We start from the raw sequence: 17,306 nt of genomic DNA, 5'->3' as shown, positions 1-17,306 counted from the left end.
CTGTGAATAGCAGCGCTCACAGGCATGACAAACTGTGAAGCTCTCGAAGAAAGGCTCGCGCAATTAGAAGAACTCGAGGAAGAACAGTTTTTGGCTAGATTTCACGAGCAAGTACAAAATCAACATGAAAAGGCCTGGCACGACTGACATATCAAGTTGCGCACCTTCAAGGTAAACGATTTAGTGCTACTGTATCATAGCAAGTTCAAAAAATTTCCGGGAAAGTTCAAAATGCATTGGTTGGGACCATATGTGGTAAAAGAGGTCACAAACGGAGGCGCGGTCCAGCTAGTCAAACTTAATGGAGAACCCTTCCCAGGAAAAGTAAACGGCAGTTGCTTGAATCCCTACACGAGTGGGCCTACTATTTGACCAACCAACCAAAGCACAGTCTTCGTGACCCGAGGAGCCGGACAAGGGCATGGGACTATAAACACAAGCACCAGAAACCGATACCAAAGAAAGGACAGGAGTTAGACACGGATGATGCAAAAGCAACATAAGAGTGCATACAGCAGATCCAGCAGACTGCAGATCAGTGCATTATGGACCTCCGGGAAGTGAAGGAACGGATGAAGGGGCTTCATACCAAGATCATCGCACTAGCAGAGTGACTCAGGACGAGTCGTGATGATTGTGTTGGGGGCCTTTTGGGCATGGAATCCCCCCATAGTAGATTTTCGGGGCTCAAAGCCCAAGTTTTGGTCACAGATGCTGTAAAACTCCACGAATTGCGGGCACGGAGTGCAAAGTGTACAATTGAGTCATAGGGTTGTCCACCATAAACATTGTATTGTAAAATAGTGTAAATTCGGCCTACCCATGGTCCGCGGACCATGGGATTGTATAAATAGAGCGGGGCTCTAAGTTGTAAAGTTAGTTAATGAGTGATGGATAGAGAGAATAGTGAAGGAATGGTTTGAGATTAAAGTAGAATTCTAAGTGTCTTGGGTTGTAGTAGTAGGAAGAGGCTCTATAGTTGAATGCGCAGAGGCCTAGTACAGTCCGCAATTGAGTGCGCGGACCCTTGCAGCTGAGTGTGCAAGGCGATGCTGGGTTCGTAAGCAAGATTGAAGATTAATAAAAGAGAAGTTGATTTCTATTCCCGTGTATTTGCTGTGTATTATCTTCTTTATGTTTGTATTCAGTTATGTATTGCGCGCACTGATATAATTGATAAATATGTTGTAATAACCATAAATATTATGCATACGAGTTAAGTAATCGGTTACTTAGCAAGGATTGTGGGTATTATACGGGTTTCACCCTGAGTAGGGCTACGCGGAAGTCACACTGCAGGTTGCGAAGGGATCGCAAGTGCGCACAACGACAGGTTAGACCGCAGACCTCCAGAAGCCCATCAGACATCCCAAAGGTGTGGAAACCTGGTTCTAGCACCCTCCCATACTACTTCGGGTGAGACCTCAGTCCGCGCTTCGTGGACTGTTGCCGAAAGGGCCAGTAGTACCGGGATTTATTTGGCTAAATCACCTTTGAACCTGGGTCAGGCCCCACTATGCCAACACACGCGTTGACTCATACACCACTATTGCATCTAGACGATTATCAACGAGACTACCTTTTAGACTTAGCTACATCTGATGTCACTATTGGCATGGTTTTAGTTCAGGAAGAGAAATTGAATGAAGAGCATGTGATATATTACTTAAAGTAGAAACATGACCAAAATTGAAGCAAAATATGCACATGTGGAGAAATTGGCCTTGGAAGCCATTCAATCTGCCCAACGATTTCATCAATACATTCTATTGCACAAAAATACTGTGGTTTCCAATTGCAACCCCATTTTTACCAGACAATTTCTAGGGGAAAGTATTCCAAATGGATAGTTATCTTGCAGGAATTCGATTTAGAATTCATAAAATATAAATTTAAGAAATCGTTAGTGTTTGTTGAATTTTTATGTGAATTTCCCCATAATGACATAAAATCCATGGCAGAGGATTCTCTTCCAGACGAATCTCTCTTCGTTATTAGTACTATAGACCCATGGTATGTGATGAGCCTTGGCATTGCAACAAGAATGTTGCAACTCCCTAGGCTACCAACTTTAATTATCAACTTGAGGTTCGTACAAACCTAAGAGGCATAAACACTATATGTGCAACATAAAATGTGTCCTTCCTTTGCTGTCATGATGTAATGGAGTTCATGCAATGAAATCAAATCCTAAACTAATTGCAGAAAATGAAATGATCAAAATGGAAACCTTATCCTATTGCAAGAAATAAGATACAAGGAAATAAACCTATTCTAATTACATGAAGTAGAGATCATGAACTAAATGTTAATAAGTACATTTAAAAGAGTTTAGATCCATTGACAAAGTTCCTTGGAGGTGGCAATTAATAAAATCATCATTGTATTCCCATTTTATAAATCTGTCCATTAACCCAAATAGCTGAAATGTTTTGCATGGGTAAAGAGGCAAGTAATAAGTGTTCTTTAGTCTTCCATAATCATTTATTTAGAGCCTAGGGGTTTTGATTCAACCCTAAGGGACAATAACCAAGCTTCTTGAGTGAATATGGGCAAGTATATACATGCTGGAAGAGTACTATTGGAAATAACATATTTACTATAGGAAACTGTAATTCACCGAATGACCAAGCAAATAAAATCCAAATTGGATGGGATAAATTTTTTTATTGACTAGGATTTCTTAGGTCTCCATTCCAAGTGGAATCACTCAAAAATACCTTTGTTAACCCATGCTAAAAAATAACATAAAATTACTAGTCTAAAATCTAGAAATTCGAGAACTAGTGAGCTAGTAAATCTATCAAATGCCTAACCTAATCAAGTGAAAATGAAATGGGGTAATTTTTTTTATTAACTATAATGTTTTTTTGATCTAATTCAATTTGAATCAACTTGATTGAAGCTTGTTAGAATGCTCTAAAAAATAGCATAAATTTACTGTTATTTGCCACAAGGGACTTCCATAAATCTAGATTTGGGAATAAGCAAACTAATCCAAGTAGCTCAATGATTACTATGACCTTCCAAAGTTGTTACAATGATGAAATTATGCTTTTTATCCTGCAAAATAACTTACTTCAACCATTTAACCCAATCCTATAACAAGAAATCATTAATACTAAATATAGAAATAGAAAAAGACAAGAACAAGAGATGCATGTGAATAAGAAGTGAAAGGAAGAAAAGTAAATGATACAAAAGGGATATGAGGCTCCTGGGATGGCCAAGCCCAAGGAAAATCAGATTTCTATGGATAGGACCAAGATTTAGAATTTGAACATGGCACCCGTCTTCATTATTTCCATAAATACAATTAGATCTATGCAAAAAATGAAAGTGGAGCTGCAATATGAGTTCTCTCTGCAAGAAGACTAGTAAAAAATCAAACCTTAGAGGTAAATTCAACTTGGTACTTATTAAAAATTACTAGGAATAATTCCCCATGAAAGGAGGAATCTTTCCACACCAAAATCCCTTTATTAGTGGATCTAGTTCCCAATACTAGGAATCAACATTAAATGGAAGGGAACAGATTCCTAGATTTTCTCAATCATTGCAGCTCCAAAATCTGTGCCATAATTCCAGAACATCTTGTTGATTTATTATTTAATATTGATCCTCCTGTAGTAGGGATGTTGGTTTAAGGGTTCTTGACCCAGGTTCAGAGTTGTTCGTGCCAACCAACAAAACCTTAACTGTTGGCCCTTTCAACAACAACCTGCATAGCGTAGGCTGCAGTCTCACCCGAAGCAGTATTGGGGGATGATAGAACCAAGTTTTTGCATCCAAAGATGATGTGATAAGTGGTCTTAAGCCTTTGTAGCTCAGATCTACCTTCGCACAGATCGATATCCTTCTATGGCTTGATACCTTAAATCTAATAAAATGGCTTCTAAACCTTTGTGAAGGTCCGCGATAAGCCTTAATAGACCCTAAAGACGAAAAATATGTTGAAAATAACAACAATAAATGCTAAATATAGAAGTGCTAAATTTAGTACTGCTACAAATAGCATTTCGGGATACCTTCCTATTTTAGTCAGTCCCTAAACTAAAATAGAGAAGTAAAATTTGAATTTGATCTTAGCAGCTGTTTGTAAAATAATTAATTAATTCACCATGAGTTAATTAGTTAAGGAAAATCAAGCATCAAGTCTATGTGGGCACATACAACAGTTTATCCATTAATTGAGGAATTTATCCATCAGTTAAAGAGATAAGGATGAGTTGTAATATTGAATTGTAATTAGTTGGCTCAGTTAACTGAGTCAAGTCCAGTTAGATTAATTCAAACAATTTGTTGAATTAATGTGAGTTCAGTTAGTTAATGCATGCATGCATGTAACTACTACACTTCAGATAATTGAATATTCTCTCATAAATAACTCATGCATGTCAGTTTAGACAGAGACCCAGTTGAGATCAGATGGGGGCACAGTGTACTATCAGTTGCTAGAATATTCCATTGTGAATATTCCTTGCATGCAGAAGGAATTCTTTCCTTGAGGATTGCGTAATTACTTCTTCAGGTTTTGTGAGTGTGATGAGGCCAATTCACACATGTGGATTCATTGGACCCCAAGAAAAACTGTGCAAGGAAATAGGAGGCTTGGAGGGCTTGAGGAGGACATATATAGTGTCTATTCAGTCTGTGAGTTGTATTGTTTGATTGCAGAGAGAGCAGGATAGCTTGAGAGCTAATTATTTTTGTAACTTGAACAAGATTTCCACCTGTATGATAATACAGAGATTGGGGTTTTAGGCTGAGGATTTCCCTAGGTTATTTCTTCTGTGTTATGTGTGATTGATTTCTCATTCTCAGTTATATGTTTTCTCTTGATATTTCTCAATTCGATTAAGCTTCCGCAAAGTGTTGTAGAAGTAGATCTTGTATTGTGTTTTAGTATATTGCATAATCTGTTGATCTACAGTGGGAATTTCTACATGGTATCAGAGCAAAGGTGATCAAGGCAAAGAACAATATACAAGAAGGATAAGTTCGAAGTTTGTGGTTCCTGAATATAGAAATCGAGTTCTTATCACATCTCAATTTCACCAATGGCGTTCAGCGGTTTAAGACTTGAGTATGCCCTTGATGGCAGCTCGAATTATATAGCCTAGAAGGATCGCATGGAAGCAGTATTAGAGGATAACGGTCTAAAGGACTTCATTGATCAAGAAGTCCCCAAGCTGCTGATGCTACTCAACTGGCAGAATGGAAAAAATGTGTGGTAGGGAGTTCGAGACCACATTGTCTCGAGCCTTCATGGGAAGGAGACACCGTTTTTGATGTGGAAAACATTGAAAGATTTATATCAGAACAACAATGATCAGAGGAAGCTGGAACTGAAAGACAAGCTTCCTAAGATCAAGTGTGAAAAGGGCGACATGATCTCTACATATTTGAACAAGCTCATTACTTGCAGGGATGAGCTTGGAAGTGTATGGATCACGATCACTGATGATGACATGGTGAGTCTTGCACTCCTCAGTCTTCCTAAGAGCTGGAATAGCTACCAAGACTTGGTTAATGGAAGAGAAAAACTGCCAGATTGGGAATGACTTTGGTCAGATCTGATGCAGGAGGAAATAAGAAGAAGCACCAGAGATGGATCCTCATCGAAGCAAGATGATGAGGAAAATCTAGCCTTAGTGAGTAAGGCGAGGAAGGGGAAAAGGAAGGCGTCCCAATCCAAATCCGATTCTTCCCATGGTGAGAAAAAGATTGACAAATCAAAAGTGCGATGCTTTCATTGTCATGAAGTGGGCCATTATGCTATGAATTGTCCACAAAAGAAATCCAAGAATGGTTCCTCGAAGGGATCCTCGAAGGGATCTGATGGTGAGGCACTAGCCTCACAGTTTTAGTTGGATTTTTTGCTTATTGCATGCATGGTTTCATCCATTGTGGGATGTGTGTGGTACCTGGATAGTGGAGATTCATTCCACATGTTAGGTGATAAGAATATTTTCACTACTTTGGAGGAGAAGGATTTCTAGATGCAAATCGAGATGGTGATGATGGAAAGTACTGTGTTTCAAGTGAAGGTACGATTGTGTTTCAAAGGGAGCATGGAGCTCCCCTCACCCTGACTGATGTAAAGTATGTACCAGGTCTGAAGAAGAATCTTGTGTCTGTCATTATGCTAGAAGATGAAGGCTATGATGTAGTCTTTAGTAAAGGAAAGGTATTCCTGAGGCATATCAGTACTGGACAGACAAAGCGAATAGGGATTCGAGTTAAGAATCTCTATAAGCTGGAGGTAGACGACTGTGCTTCTTTGAGTTCCAAAGCTGAGATGGTGCAGAGCCAAGATGTTGGCGAGCTATGGCATAGAATACTGGGCCACTTGCACCATGGAGCCCTGAAGATCATGCAACAGATTTCTACCGGATTACCCAAGGGAAAACTTGAGCATATGACTACATGCAAAGGTTGTACCTTGGGTAAGTATGCGAAATCTTCCTTTCTGGATTGAGATAGTAGAGATGGAGCAATCCTGGAGCGAGTTCACTCAGATGTTTGTGGACCTTTCTCTACAGCCTCCACCGCTAAACAAAGGTACTATGTTATTTTTATTGATGATTTTTCTTGTAGATGCTGGATCTACTTTATGCAAAAGAAGGATAAGACCTTCTTGAGGTTTTGTGAGTTTAAAGCCTCGGTAGAGAAAGAATTTGGAAAGAAAATAAAAGCCTTGCGTAGCGAAAATGGTGGAGAGTATGTCTCTCAATAGTTTAAAGAATTTTGTGCTGCAGTAGGTATTAAACAGGAATTAATGACACCCCATAACCCACAGCCAAATGGGGTGGCCGAAAGGAATAACATATCAATTGTGGGAGTAGCTCGAGTGATGTTGCATGACCAAATCCTACCACTGCATTTGTGGGTTGAGGAATGTAATACAATAGTATCCTTGCAGAACATAAGCCCCCATCGTATACTGGGGATGAAGACACCTATGGAGGCCTTTTCCAGGAAGTGACCTGATGTAAGTCACTTTCGAATCTTTGGATCATCAGTTTGTTGTCACGTGACCAAAGATGCCAGGAAGAAGCTAGACCCAACAGCTGAGTTGGGAATACTTGTGGGGTACATGAATACACCCCACAACTATCGGGTGTACCTGCCTTCCACTCAGAGGATAGTGGTACACATGGATTTGAAGTTCGATGAGCAGAAAGACATGCGCTTATCACTTGAGAGGGAGCTCAAGTTGCATGAAAAGGAGGAACTTTCAGTTCCTAAGGAGGAGGAGCCTTAGATTGATGCGGAGCAGCCACATGCAGATGATTCGAGAGTGGAGACATCCACTCATGCTTATACTTCCAGAGATGGGGCAGAAATGTTCAAGGGACACTGACAGGTTGATGCTGGATGCACGAGAGAATGTGGGACAACCATCTTCTCAGCATAGATAGAGGAGGTCACCCGAGCGGTACACTGGGTACATGGCCCTGGTTGGGGAGTGTGTAGATACCGAACCTTCTTCATTCAAGGAGGCAGTGCAACAACCAGTTTGGGTTGATGCAATGATAGAGGAGTATGACTCTATCATTTGGAATAGTGTGTGGGATGTTGTCCCAAGACCTCAGGGTAAGTTAGTGGTGAGTTCCAGATGGATTTACAAGGTAAAGCAGGCCACTGATGGCAGTGTTGAGAAACATAAGGCAAGGTTTGTTGCCCAGGGATTCTCATAGTTTGAGGAGATTGACTACGATGAGACTTTTGCTCCCGTAGCAAGGTACTCATCGATTAGATTGTTGTTGGCACTATCAACTCAGATGGGGTGGAGGATCCGCCAGATGGATGTGAAGACAACATTCTTCAATGGGAAGATTGAGGAGGAGGTGTACATTGAGTAGCCAGAGGGTTTAGAGACCTTCGATTGTGAGTCACATGTGTGCTGACTCAAGAGGGCTTTGTATGGGCTGAAGCAAGCACCCTGTGTTTGGTACACCAGGATCAATAGTTATTTCACTGGTTTGGGCCTCACCAAGAGTGAAGCAGATGCGAACCTTTACCACATCATCGTAGAAGGTAAACCATTGATCATTGTTCTTTATGTCTATGATCTGATTTTGACAGGTGATGATCAGCTGATACAGTCTTGCAAGGAAGACCTTGCAAGAGAGTTCAAGATGAAGGACATAGGCCTTATGCACTACTTTCTAGGCATGGAGGTGTGGCAGAAAGATGGTGAAGTATTTGTGTTTCAAGGCAAGTATTCCAATGAGATACTGATGTGCTTTCACATGGAGAAGTGCGAGCCCATGTAAACTCCTCTAGCTGGGAACTGGAGGAAGGAGGATGCTACTCCAGGTGAGGTAGTCGCTACTATTGTTTATCAGTAGCTGGTGGGTTCACTTATGTATCTGGTGAACACATGACCCAACTTATGCTTTGCAGTGAACCAGCTAAGTCAAGCTATGGTTCAGCCTACCAAGATGTTTTGGAAGGCAACGAAGCATGTGCTGAGATACCTCAGAGGCACATCTCAGTTCAGATTGTGGTACAAATGGACAGAGGGAGTGAAGCTTCAGGGATTCACAGATGTGGATTAGGCAGGGAGTCCATCAGATCGGAAGAGCACTTCTAGAGGAACCTTTAACCTTGGTTCAGCTACAATTTCCTGGTAAAACATGAAACAGAGATCAGTTGCACTTAGCTCAGCAGAGGCTGAATACATGGCTGCTAGTCAGGCTGCATGTGAGGCCATTTGGATGCGTAAGATTCTAGTGGGATTTTTTGGTCAGAGGATGGATCCTACAGTGATCTACTGCGATAACCAGAGTTGTACAAACTCTCTAAGAATCCATTTTTTCATGACAGGTCCAAGCACATTGATATCTGGTATCACCATCTTCGAGGCTGTGTGGTCAAGAGGATCATGTTATTGCTGTATGTTTCGACTGAGGAACAAGATGCATATATTTTAAAGAAGGCATTGTAAAAATGAAAGTTTGAGTTCCATAAAGACAGGATTGGGGTTACTGATAATCCCTTTCTTGTTGAGAGGGAGTGTTGAAAATAGAAACAAGAAATGATAAATATAGAAGTGCTAAATTTAGTACTGCTATAAATAGCATTTCAGGATACCTTCCTATTTTAGTCAGTCCCTAAACTAAAATAGAGAAGTAAAATTCAAATTTGATCTTAGGAGCTGTTTGTAAAATAATTAATTAATTCACCATGAGTTAATTAGTTAAGGAAAATCAAACGTGAAGCATATGTGGGGACATGCAATAGTTTCTCCATTAATTGAGGAATTTATCCATCAGTTAAAGAGATAAGGATGAGTTGTAATTAGTTGGCTCAGTTAACTGAGTCAAGTCCAGTTATATTAATTCAAACAGTTTGTTGAATTAATGTGAGTTCATTTAGTTAATGCATGCATGCATGTAACTACTGCACTTCTGATAACTGAATATTCTCTCATAAATAACTCATGCATGTCAGTTCAGACAAAGACCCAATTGAGATCAGATGGAGAGGCAGTGTACTATCAATTGCTAGAATATTCCATTGTGAATATTCCTTGCATGCAGAAGGAATTCTTTCCTTGAGGATTGCGCAGTTACTTCTTCAGGTTTTGTGAGTGTGATGAGGCCCATTCACACATGTGGCTTCATTGGACCCAAGAAAAACTGCGCAAGGAAATAGGAGTTTTGGAGGGCTTGAGGAGGACATATACAGTGTCTATTCAGTCTGTGAGCTGTATTGTTTGATTGCAGATAGAGCAGGATAGCTTGAGAGATGATTCTTTTTGTAACTTGAACAAGATTTCCACTTGTATGATAATACAGACATTGGGCTTTTAGGCTAAGGATTTCCCTGGGTTTTTTCTTCTGTGTTATGTGTGATTGATTTCTCATTCTCAGTTATATGTGTTCTCTTGATATTTCTCAATTCGATTAAGATTTCGCAAATTATTGTAGAAGTATCTTGTATTGTGTTTTAGTATATTACATAATCTGTTGATCTACAATGGGAATTTCTACAAACTATCCACTTTCGTGCACTAATTAATAACCCTAGATCTGCCTTCATGTAGATCTATCCAATTCATCAGAAATCATAATAGAATTAACTCTTATGTTCGTGAAATTAGATAATTACTTAGTTAATGCATAAATATTATAGATTCAATATATTCGCGCAGTGATTACACATTATTTCATAAAAAAACATATCACTGAGAGATAGAACATAACATAAAAAGAATTAACAATAATAATCAAAGGAAAGTTATTTCTTCAAAATTTGTCTTTATTCAGTTCCAACTTTCAATTTACAAACTTCTTTGCCCTGCGCACTCAACTACAGGGGTCCGCACTCAGCTACGAACTTACCAAGGGCTCCTGCACACTCAGCTGTAGGAACCTTCCCCCTCTGCCTAAGTACAGGAAGAAGAGCCTTCCTGCCTTAGCACTTTCCCAAAACAATCTCTATCTTGACTTTTCTTTGTTACTAACTGCCTCTTCTAGACTCGCTATGACTCAAATGTATAACATTTTCAATACAATACCATGGCCCGTGGCCCATGGGTGAATCTCAAAACTGATATATTACTTACCCAAACAAGGGGCTAAAGACCCTTTGACTCTTATGTAGCTGCACACTCTGCATCCACATTTCGCGGAGACTTTACATTCTTTACAACACTTTTTACAAAATTGGGTTAAAATAACACCAAAATTGACCCTGGGGACCCTATCCTAATAGGCCCCAAACACAAAGATGGTGACTTGCCCTCGAGTCACTCGGCTGATGCCTAAATTTTGATGTGGAGGCCACCTAACTAGACCTATAAATCTGCTATGTCAGTAGCGCTTTGTGGAGTGGCCTACTGCACTTCCTCTACCAACTTCTCTGTTTTTGGGCCTTCCACTACTAGGCGCATTGTTCTCTGTGTCTGCTACAGTACCTTTAACTTTTCCTGAAGAGATAGAGTAAGCTGGCAGGCTTCCTCTATCCATGGCTTGTAATCTGGCCTTTAGAAGTGCCTCTTTCCTCTGTAGTTCGTCTGTTTGGGATTGCAACTTCTTGCCTTCTTGCAATTTCGCGAGACGTTGTGCTAGCGCCAAAGTGTGCGCAATCGCTCAAACTCCATCATACTTTCACTTTGTCTCCCTGATATCTGTGTTCAACCTCTACAAGTTTGGGTCATACTGTAATTTTGTCCACAACTCCATGGCGTGATCAAACATCATTGCACAATCTGTGATTGTGATATACAATGTACTCATATTTTCTCTGATCACTGCTCCACGTTGCTACTGAACTTTTAGCGGAGTAGTTTCCTACAACTTCAGCTGCAGGTATGAGATATTCATTTGAAAATTGAAGGTAACTCTAATGATCTCATCCTTTTATTCGTGGATAGAAACAACCAATTTTTTGACTTTTGTTGTAGTTGCGGCATCCTCTAGGATGTTCAACTCAGGAACTTTCTTGCATGCCTACTCAATTGCTGTCTCCAGGCTTTGACTTCACTCTTGCAGTTCCTCCTTTTCCTTTAGAGCCTGATCTTTCTCCACAAACATCTATTCATTATTCACCGTGAACTCACTGATGACTACAAGGGTGTGCTTTTGTTCGATCCTTAACTCATCTGGAACCCCTTAATGCAATGCATGGGGGGTCTGAAGCAACAACATGACCAATGTGACTCCTATGTCCTCCACTGTACTTAATACAACACAATCCTCCTCTGAATTCACGTGAACATATTCTTCTGTTAAAGGTATGAATCTGAGGTCCAGAGTCCATTCCATCTCTCCTACTGTCTCACTCCCTTGCTCCAGGCTTGCTTGCACCCCGCTTACTTGCCCAATGCTCGCTTGAACCCTGCCAGTCTAGATCTGCAGCTCACATAGATCCTTTTGGATGCTCCCTAGCATCTGCATATATTTTTGCTCGAAATTCTCCCACAACTCTGTTGTGGTATCTCTGAACTTGTCTCCGATCTCATCAAGATCCCATTCTGTAAGGAACATCGGGTCAATGCGCATTTGCTTGTCAGATTTATGCTTCTTTCAGGGCCCAACAATATGCTCCTTTCCGCACTTCTTCAAGGTGAAGGGAGTGCTCTTACCCTCTCCACCACCTCCTTCCTGTCCTGATAGTTCCTGCTCAGCTGTATGCTTTGAAGCCGATTCTTCGACTTCCTCAGTACTAGTGCGTTTCATATCAGCACGCTCCGTCGCAGCGCATTCACTTTCCTCAGCTACCTTAGCAAAAAATATTTTCTTCTTCTACTTAGGCAGAGCCTGTGGTACCTTCTATGACACCTCTTTATTCTTCTCCGCAGCGGTTGATTGCGCAACAGAGATCTCGACACTCTTACTGGTACCTGCGCTAAGGTCCATGGGTTCGTGCCACTCCGTTGGCCAGCTCCCTATGATTTCTTGCACATCCGTCTCTGAGACTAAGTATGGCAGCTTGTGCCATATATTCTTAGGGTCCTTCCGCACTCTGATTGATACGTTGTAGAAGTCGGCCTTGAACTCCATGAAGGCCCTTAATTTCTTGTACAAGGTTGGGGACAATCTAGGTCGTTGATTGATGAATGTCCTAAGGTCCATCTCCATTAAGATCCAGAAAATATTCGACTCCTTGATCCTCTCTGAATCCTTTGTTGCCCACAACGAAGCGAACTTTGTTGCCTCTAGTAAATCTTCTGGCTGTGGGGGAAACTGACTATCCTTCGACAATGTTCATGCTACTAAAACAATAGACAATAGTAGCCATGCATAATGGAAGGACTTGCTATCCTCATGAGCTTCACGAAAGTTCGCAAGGAACTCCTTGCAAAAATACTTTTCCCAGTTATACAGAACTCCTTTTGCGCACTGGGCAGCCAATGATACTACAAGCACCAAAACTTCATCCATGTGGCATTTCCTTATAATTTTTCCTGCAAGTACTTAGGTGGTGAAATGTACCACCTGGTCCTGAATGGAGCAGATAGAATATCTATGCGACCTATTTACGAGACCAAACTCCACCTTCATCTTATCTGCTAACTCCTTTCTCCACTTTTCCCTCCAAATTCCTTGGGAGGGTTTGCTCCCTTGTAGGGAAGCTTTTTTATCCGATGAATTAGCATATTTGTGATCAGGATGGGCTCCCCAAGCCATAAGCACCTATCGTGCACCAACGCGAGTAGCTAGCGCACACAAAATGTGTTGATTATTAATCGATGAAAATGTGGTATGCAGAGCATGTGCAATAACCTGACCTCCTCAACATCTCTGACCCATTTCATGGGTTCCAACCGCGTAACCCCAGTTCTTCATATATTTTCTAGTGGAAAAATGAGGGAATCTCTCGTGGTATGTGAGATCCTAGTCCTCCATCTTTAGCACTAGAATGCATGCTAACGTTGTGACTTCAAATTCCACCTGTTATGGCAACAGGGGTGTCGAGAATGTAAAATTCCCGAAATCAGGGTCTTTCGTAAATTTGGCCTTCCCTTTCCGTGGATGGATATACTCCAGGATCCATGTGATAGGCTTGACCTCCTCAGCATCCAATTCCTCAACTCCTTAGAATTCCTCTTCCTCCAAGTCCAAAACTTTCTTCGGTTGCTTGCCCTTCTTTTCCTTCTGCCAAACCTCCAGATTCTTCCTCGGTGACTGTCTCATTGGCATAGGTTTCTTCTGCTTCGCCTTTGCCGCTGATTTCTTTGGCCTAGGTGACCTCAGTGCCATAGGCACAATGGGCGTATTTTCCATGCATTTTATTTCCAGTGCCGCAGCGTCAGAGACAAAAACTTTAGAACTCACAGCGTCTGTGATATTTTTGGCAGTCATTCGTTCTAAGAACAATTCATGGGCTTCTGCAGGCAAATTGGTGAATGAGGGTCATGACACAAGTTCTTCCCAGTCTTCACTCTTCATAAACTGAAAACAACAAGGCTCACAAATAATTCTCAGAATGCAAAGTGTTCTTTGGTGGACCAACATGCTAAATTTATAGAAGGTTTTGAATTCAAATCCAACCATTCCATCCAATTTCTTATCATAAATGCGTCTTTGGTGGCAAATATTCAAATATTTTTTCCATAAATGGTGCCTACCCACTCCTCTTAGTGAAATTTTTTCCATCAAATCAAAAATAGTAACTCCAATGGATACTTTTGGACCCATCTATGGGGCACCAACCTCCATGGTGTAACTCATCAAGTGTGATGAGCACTAGTATTGCAGCAAAGAGGCTGCAACTCCTGGGCTACCAACTTTACTTATCAACCCAGGGTTCGTACAAACTTGGAGGTGACAGTGCTGTATGCACAAGTAAAAGTGATGGTCCTTCCTATTTTCACTGTTCAACCGGTGAGAGACCACTGAGGTTCCAAGCCAGACTTCTATAGAGTTAGAAGAAGTTTGATTCTTTGATGGAAGAAGGGCAAATCTTCTCTAAGAGAGCTACTCTACTGCAATAATAAAAACACATGTAATGCTAAATCACACCATACCCTAACTAACCATTTAAGCAGCTATGCTAAGAATAATTTCTAAATCAACACTAAATAAATGCTACTATATAAGTTTCAGAAGTAAAGAGCATCAAACCATACTAATGTGCAAGCAAAAAACTAAACTAAATCTGTTTTCACTTTTTTGGTTTTTTAGGCAAAATCAAATATGCAAACTAGTTTTTCTTGTGGTTGTGATAGGTGGATGGAAGGTGTTTGAGGATGGCTAGAAGGTTTATGAAGTGGTTGGATGGTGTGGAGGGGTCATAGGAGGATTTTTGTGACTTCCTATATGTTTCCCATCAATTTGGCCTCAAAACAAGTCGTTTCAGGAAAACCTACAGGATGTACTAGAAACCTACAGGATGATCATGTAGGAATTACAGGAAACCTACAGGATAAAACCAAGAGCTAATTGTGAGGTGTTGGAGGTGTTGGGAAGCTTGGGAAAGGTGTGTGATGAGTGGAATGGGGTGTTAGAAGGTCTAGGAGCACTCAGGAGTCAATATCCAAGATAAGGGATGGCTAGATTCGCTCAATGTATCTAGGGAAATTTCAATGAAAAATGATGAAAAACTAGTGAGGGTGATGGTGAAACAAGAGATGGCTATGATGGATGAAGTGGAAGGTGGTTACTGGTGATGAAGTCTAGGTCTCCTCCTAAAGTACCTGCTCTGCTTAAAACATGTGTGTCTTCCAAGAACTATGCAACAAGATACATTTTCATAAACTAGAAAAGCATGAATCAATTGCCTATATTATGCATGAAGAAAGTTGCTGAAGGGAATGAAAGCATGAGTGAGATCTTATTGCAGAAATGGAGATGGAAAAAGATGACAATGAAATCTGCCTTGCAACATGAACCAAATATTGAATCAAAGACAACAAACTCCAAAGCTCATACAAGAACTAGAAATCTGTGTTTTTGGGGCTACTGAAGGGTCCCTTCCTCAATTCATGGTCCCAGAGGGAGGAAGTGAGGCCAAAACACTTGCTGATAACCTTGTGGTGATCCTTTTTCTCCTTGCTAACTTGCTACTTGAAAGAAGGCACAAATGGAACCAAACTATCACATAACCAATCTAATCTATACTACTGTAATGGGAATGCATCTACTAAGAAAATGAACAATTAAGCTATGAATCTATAATAGAATACATGTAAAATAAAGAGGAGCCTTAGATGCTAGGATTGGGCCCTAACCCAAGAGCTTCAGCCTTCTGAGTTAACTCAGTGCTGGCTAAAAAAAAAACTCATTCTTATTACCAAAACAATGGATTACATCAAAAAATGTCAGAAGTCTTACAACTTGAAAATAGAGTAGAGTTTTACAATAAAAAATCTAAATCCTACTAAGGTCCTAGGCCTCTCTACTTATACATCTAAAGTCTCCAACGAATTCCTTAAAATTAGGGAGGCTCGACTCCCAAATTCGAGATAAATTGGTGCTTTGTCTTTCACTTGCTCGACTGCCTTCTAGTCCTCATGATTTGGCCGTTTTCACTCCGAGTTGATGGAGGAATATTCAAATGGAGGGGTAGTAAATGAGGAGGATTTACCTCCTATAATCCCTCTCTCTTGTCCCATTCAAGTTTTGACCTTGGTATTTTCCAAAATTCCTTGCTTTTATCCTTTAATACTACATTAAATTAAATTCACATTAGACCACAAATCAAAATATCCAACTCTAACTCATCTCATAAACAAAATATAATCAAAAGTATGCAATAAGTTATAAGAATAGTTGGTTTTACTAAGATAGGAGGTGAATTAAGGCCCATATAATTACCCAATGATGAGGCTCATCATCACCCCCTACTGAAAGTGTTGCTCATCCTCTGAGCAACTTAGTCAATATCCATATCATTCATGGCTCTGGTAGCCTCTCTGACATCCCATGTCTCTGTTGTGGTCTCCTCTTCTTGTTCATAGAAGCCTACTTTCTTTTCTACTTCTTCCCACTTCCTCTTTTCTTCTTCTTATTTTCTCCCTTATAGCATCCCAAGAGTAGTGGTGGACTGAGTTTTAGGCCTATCCAATTGACCTTCAACCTTTGCATAGATTTCTTATACATAGGTGTCCTGTTGAGTGCCTCTCTCAACCTTTGAGGCGAGTGATATTCTCTTATCTTTAAGCTGTGTGGCAATGTGTTCCATCTCCTTAGGCAAGCATGTATATTATCATCTCTTAGCAGCCTAAATATGTGCTCAAAATGTGAAATTGCTTGCTCTTGGGTAGCAAGATATCTAGGTGCCAACTGAGGATCATTTGCAATCAAATTATGGGTACTGATGAGGGCCATGGGATTTGATTGTTCAACTCTAATAATTATAGGTTCATTTTTCTCTCTGACCAATATCCTTTTCATCTCTGCAGCTCTTGAATCCTCATGGTTCATCCATGATGCCAAAGCCATTAATTGTAGATCTCCTAGCTTGTCAATAGGGTCCCAAACATTCATGTCTGTGAGGGTCATTTTGTGCAAATAAAGCTCAGCCATTTTGGCCCTATCCTCTAGTGTACTTTGATCACAAAGATCAATAAACTGCCTGTAGTCCTGAAATGGCATGGTTCCCCTCTGTGCTATTGTCTTAATCTAAAAATGCATCCATTGTTCTTTGAGGTAAAGAACATAGGATTTAGCTGGAATCCTACACTAGAATGCCTCCAAGGAGAGGTTGGCCATACATGCTAGTTGGTTCTCTCTTTCCTGCAGTTGTCCCCTCAGCCATGCATTTTCTCTCTCAAGTTGATTTCTCATTATAGCTTCTATGTCCCTTAAGCCACTTAGCTCTCTGCCCATTTCTTTGAGTTTCTCTTC

The sequence above is a fragment of the Pinus tabuliformis genome, chromosome 4_2 (assembly GCF_031772625.1).
Source record: "Pinus tabuliformis cultivar Carrire ecotype Pingquan chromosome 4_2, CPIR1, whole genome shotgun sequence".
Lineage (NCBI taxonomy): Eukaryota > Viridiplantae > Streptophyta > Pinopsida > Pinales > Pinaceae > Pinus > Pinus tabuliformis.
The sequence above is the reverse complement of the archived record's forward strand: the minus strand, read 5'-3'. Positions refer to the sequence as shown.